This window comes from Elephantulus edwardii, unplaced genomic scaffold (genome assembly GCF_000299155.1).
Source record: "Elephantulus edwardii isolate Elephantulus edwardi_28Jun2011 unplaced genomic scaffold, EleEdw1.0 scaffold00184, whole genome shotgun sequence".
Lineage (NCBI taxonomy): Eukaryota > Metazoa > Chordata > Mammalia > Macroscelidea > Macroscelididae > Elephantulus > Elephantulus edwardii.
The window spans coordinates 2857919-2863688 of record NW_006399934.1 but is presented as its reverse complement, the minus strand read 5'-3'; the positions used below and the strand labels follow the sequence as shown (position 1 = coordinate 2863688).

Below are 5770 nucleotides of genomic sequence, written 5' to 3'. Positions count from 1 at the left end.
AGACAGAGAGACAAAGAGAGCCAGCTTTTGAGTTGTACTAGAGAAGAGTAATGAATATCTCATGGACTGCCAAAAGAACAAACAAATCTTGGTGAAAGTGAAACCATGATGCTCCTTGGATGCAAGAATGGTGAAGTTTTGTCTCACATTTTGGACATGTTGCTAATAGAAGCCAGGCCTTTGAAAAGGACATCATACTTTGCTTTGTGGAGGTGGAGGATCAGTGAAAGAGATAAAGATCCACAACCAAATGGACTGATACAGTGAATGTAGCAATGAGCTCAAGTATATCAGTGATGATGAGGATAACACAGAATATGCCAAGGTTCAGATCCATTGTTCATAAAATCATTATGAGTCATAGTCAACCTGATGACACCTAACAACAAAATACACACACACACACACACACACACACACACACACACACACACTCTTCATGTATCAGGAGGTCTGGTCATATAGTCTGTAGTAAGTTACTCTGCTAACTAAAAGGCTGCATGCATTTTTTTGGCAATTCTAATCTACCATCAGCTCTGAGAGACAAAGATGGGCAATCTCCTCCCATTAATATTTACAGTCTTGGAAATCTCATAGAGGGTCACTTTGAGTCAGAACCAACATGATCACAGTCAGGACTTATGTATTGATATATATGTGTGTGTGTGTGTATATATATGTGTCTGTGTGTGTGTGTGTGTGTGTGTGTATATACAATGTTTGATATACATGACATCTAGGTAGCACCTTGTAAATTTTTACTCTTCTGTTGTATACAGCATTGGCAAAAAATATTGAATATCCTATGGGCTGCCAAAAGGACAAACAAATATGTCTTAGAGTAAATGCAATTAGGGTCCTCCTTAAAGGCAAGGATGGAGAAATATCATCTCATATACTTTGGGCATGTTATCAGGAGGGATTAGTTCTTGGAAAAAGACATCACACTGCAAAAAGTAGAGGATCAGAGAAAGAAGTACGTTGACAAAGAAAGGTATTGACACAGTGACCATAACAACGGGCTGAAGCATGTTGGATATTTTGAGGAGGGCAGGAGAGGGCAAGGTTTTGATCTGTTGTTCACAGGGTCACTTGGAGTTGTCTTCAACTCAATGACATCTAAAAACAATTGACATATCCAGGCCTTGGACTTTGATTTAGGACTTTTAGGACTGCCTAGAAAGCTTCCACCAGAGCATAACCAGGAAAAGTAGTAGTTTCTTCAGCTACAGGAAGTGAGAAATTCCACCCAGTATCTTCCTTTTGCTGTCGTGTTGGTAAATACTTAACAACCAGCTCTCTAAGAGAGGAAGAGGGAAATGTCTAATATGTAACATTTGCTGATTTCTATATCATAAATATTTCCAGAAAGGCCTATTTCAAGCTGCCAGTGTGATGACACTGAATAAAAATTTGTGAAGATACGGTAACAAACGAGAGTGAAAATATAAATAAATTAGGAAATTATCAGTTTTTATTGTTTATATTTACTTAATTACAGGTTTGTAAATGTCATTTATAATAATAGTTGTTATTATCACTCAGTTTGCAAAGTTCCTAAATGTTTAGCAATCAGTTCTTGCCAGCCAGTATGAGCAGGTTTCTGCACTGACTGTCACCTACTTTACCCTTGGAAACTCTGGGGAAGTTATCGTCCTCAGAGCCATGTGCAGCCTGGATGCTTTTAAAACCAATGTTCCAGAGAAAATAGTATCTTCACAAGTAGGTGAAGATCTACATGTCTTCCAAATCTGAGGGAAGCCAGGAACCATTGCCCTGTAGATCGCTAACTTCTTATTCTCTTTCTCCATCCTTTTGGTCTACAGAGGTACTACTCACTCAAGGAAAATGGCTTTCTATTCCTCTATGGTTCAAAGAGAAAGTCTCTTCACATCTGACCATTTTACTATACTTTTGTTTCCCTGCCTGTTGCTCCTTCCCAAAGCCTATGCTCTGTAATGCGAACAATTCTCTCCTCTCTCTTCCCACCATTATCTTCATACTCTTCATACTTCAAGCAAAAATGCACCTTTCTTAGCCCTGAAGAACCACAGCTATTGCATAACTCAAAGATTTCCAAAGCGGGGGGTTGGGGGGGGGGATGTGCTTTGAGCAGTAGTGGTTATTCTTAGTTCCTTGATGGACGATACTTGGGTGGAGGAAGGAACCAGAGTGGATATACTTGTTCTAGAAGTGGTTGTACCTTGGACAGAGTGCTGATGTCCTAAGAGTGAGGGTGGTATCTAGATCAGTCAAGGTCATGTCTATTCAAGGGCTGGTCTCAGTTGAGACAGAAATTGTTTCTATTCCAGTGCTGGTAATGAACTGGGTGGAAATGTTTGTGTGTACTCTAGCAGAAAATACTGTACTTAAATCAGTGGTCAGTCATTGTAGGGCAGGGATTCTAGCTCCAATAATGGAACCTGAAGCTTGTGCCTAGGGATGACGCTTTTGGCCTGTTTCTATGATGTTTATTACAGGGGCCAGAGTAATTACCTCCTAAGCTAAGATGGTATACTTATACTTATGGACCCTGTACCATGAGCAAAAGTTCTTAGTTCCATTAGAAGTTGTATATCTTGGATAAAAATTATGCTTTGGTAGAGGTAAATAAAGGAAATGTAGTAGTAATTGTGCCTTTGATACAGGTCATTGTACATACTATTAGTTCATCTTTTTTAAAGTTTTCATTATGATGCTGGGTGAAAAATTTACTAAGCCTGTTGGTTTTTCAGCATAGCTTCCAATATCACAGCACCTCACAAGTTATCCCAGTACAGCAAACTGACAAACAAATGCTGTATTATTAAGAGCAAACAATAAACAACCCTGTCGCATGTAAGTTTATAAAGTTATTGTTGTTGTGTCACTGAGTTGAATATAACTTATGGTGACCCTATGAACAACTGTGACACAGTGACTTCAGCAATTGTCTGTAGCATGTGTCCAGTTGAAAAGGATGGCATAGGAAAGGGCAGGGTTGAGGTTGGCTGTTCATAGGGCCGTTAAGCATCATACTCAACTCAATAGCATCTAACAACAACAACAACAACAATTCTTAGTGAACTCTAGTGGCCTAGTGAGTGGTAAACTACACTGCAATCCCAAAGGCATGTGGTTCAAATCCACCAGATGCTCTGCAGGAAAAGGATGAACAATCTCCTGTATGATTTACTGCTTCTGAAAATTTGCTGAAGTGTCAGCCATGAGTAGGTTCCAATTTGATGGCACACAACAACAACTCTGTTCTGGAATAGAAGGTGATTAAAATAAAAGTATTTCTTCCCCGTGTCCACTCCAACAACCTCATTTTTGTTATTAATCCATTCCCTTTCCACTTATAGAGTTCATTGATTCCATTACTTCTCAGATTATAACCTAAAAAGAAAAAACAAACTGATTTTGCCTAGGTTCAGTAATTCATTGCAATGGTCATAGAGAAAACACAGATGATACTTTAACTTAGTATGATGTTGTGTACCATTGAGTTGGGACAAACCCTTCCTTACCTGACTCACCAGCAGTTTCTCAGACTCAGTAAATCACACAGGAAGAGACTGCCAATCATTGTCCCTCAGTACAGCTGGTGGATTTGAACCACATGCCTTTGTGTTGAAAGTGCAATTCCTTGCCTCTAAGCCAGCAGAATTACCTTAGTATAACATGCTAAAATATAATAAATGTCAGATTGTGTAGCTTATTAGGAAAGCAACAGGTTACCATCTGGGATCAGGATCAAGGTGGAAATAATGGGATACAACTGAGTGCAATGGCCAAGTAGTTGGCTGCCAGCCGAAAGGTTCAAACCTCCCCATAACTGCTGGGCAGAACCCAGCAGTGTTCTGTTCTATTCTATTGTACAGGGGATTTGTTATAAATTGGGGGCCAATCTTACAGCAGCTAATAACAACAAAGCAACAGCTGCCACTCTTTTTGCAACTCTTAAAGTCTAAAATTATTTCAGAAGGAAAAAAAAATTTACCTTAAAACCAAAATATTCATTGATCCTGACATGAGAAAGGATAGTTTTACCACATGAAAAAATTTATTCCCCAAATGAAAAATAACATTATTCTTAAAATGGTCTTTTAAAATTTATTTGCTTATGTACAAATTAAATATAGAAATACTTCAAAACAACTATGAGATATCATCTCACCCCAGTTATAATAATAAAGTTCAACAGAGCAGAAAACAACAAATGCTGGCTAAGTTGTGGAGAAATTGGAACCCTTATATTCTATTGGTGGGAGTGTATAATGATGCAACCACTCTGGATGGCAGTATGGTGCTTTCTCAAAAAGTTGAAAATAGAAATAATATTTGATCCAGAAATTTTACTACTGGGAATATATCCTAAAGAAAACAGAACTGCCACCTAACAGATACATGCACACCCATGCTTATTGCTGGATTGTTCACAATAGCAAAGAGATGAAAGCAACCCAAGTTCCCATCAACAAACGAATGGCTAGAGAAGCTGTGGTATCTTCACACAATGGAATACTACACAGAACTGAAAAACAAGGGACCTCTGGTAACCTAGTGACAAGAAGCTGTGCTGCAATCCCAAAGGCACACAGTTCGAATCCACCAGATGCTCTGCTGGAGAAGCAAGGGCAATCTACTCCTGTGCCAGCTGGATCCAACATAATGGTACACAGCAAGAAAAAAAAAAATAGGGAGACTTGGGGACCATTTTGTGAAGAAATGAAGACTGAGCAGTTGTGGCCACATTGCTGACCTCGAGCAATTGCCGGCTTCTTCACATAGAACATGGGAGTAGGAGGTTCATAGTCGAATCTCTTCTCCTTTTCCCTCTCCTGTGATATTTTTTATATTTCCAGCTACATTTTTTTTTAGCATGTGAAAAAATTTATCAGACAAGATGGCCAGCAATGTTACCAACAAGACAGATCCCAGCTCCATGAACTCCCGTGTATTTATTGGAAACCTGGACACTCTTGTGGTGAAGAAATCTGATGTAGAGGCAATCTTCTCGAAGTATGGCAAAATCATGGGCTGCTCTGTTCATAAAGGCTGTGCCTTTGTTCAGTACGTTAATGAGAGAAATGTCCGGGCTGCTGTAGTGGGAGAGGATGGCAGAATGATTGCTGGCCAGGTTTTGAATATTAATCTGACTGCAGAGCCAAAGTGGACCAAGGAAAAGCAGCTGTGAAATAATCTGCAACACAGAATGTACGGCTCCTCTTTTGACTTGGACTATGACCTTCCATGTGATTCTTTTTTTTTCTTTTATTTTTTTTAATAATTTTAATGAGCATTTACAGAGATTTTGGATTTCCATTCATTCTTCAGTGTGATTCTTCTGACAGGATGTACAGCTACCCAGCATGTGTTTCTCCTCCTCCTCCTAATGCTCAGGCTGTTGTTCCCTCAAAATGCCAGCATGTTATCAGAAAACACTTCACGAAGGGGCAAGAGTGGCTTCAATTCCAAGAGTGGACAGCGAGGATCTTCATCAAAATCCTCGAAGTGGAAAGGAGATGACCTTCAGACCATTAAGAAGAAATTGACCCAGATAAAAAGTAGATTCTCTGCTGGAAAGCCTGGAAAAAAACTGAAAAAGAACAGAGTAAACAAGGAGTAAAGATGAAGAATGATAAGTCAGAAGAGGAGCAGAGCAGCAGCTCCCTGAAGAAAGATCAAACTAACGTGCAGATGACTCTGCTGAGGGGGACCTACTGGAGGTGCAGGCGGAGGCAGAGGAGGAGGAGAAGGAAGAGTGGGGGGAGGAGGAGGGAGGAGG

At 39.7% G+C, this 5770-nt stretch overlaps 1 pseudogene; it reads left to right on the top strand.

Moving 5' to 3' along the window:
* The first annotated feature begins 4888 nt into the window (after positions 1-4888).
* LOC102869381 overlaps positions 4889-5770 on the top strand; it is a 5138-nt pseudogene continuing 4256 nt past the window's right edge.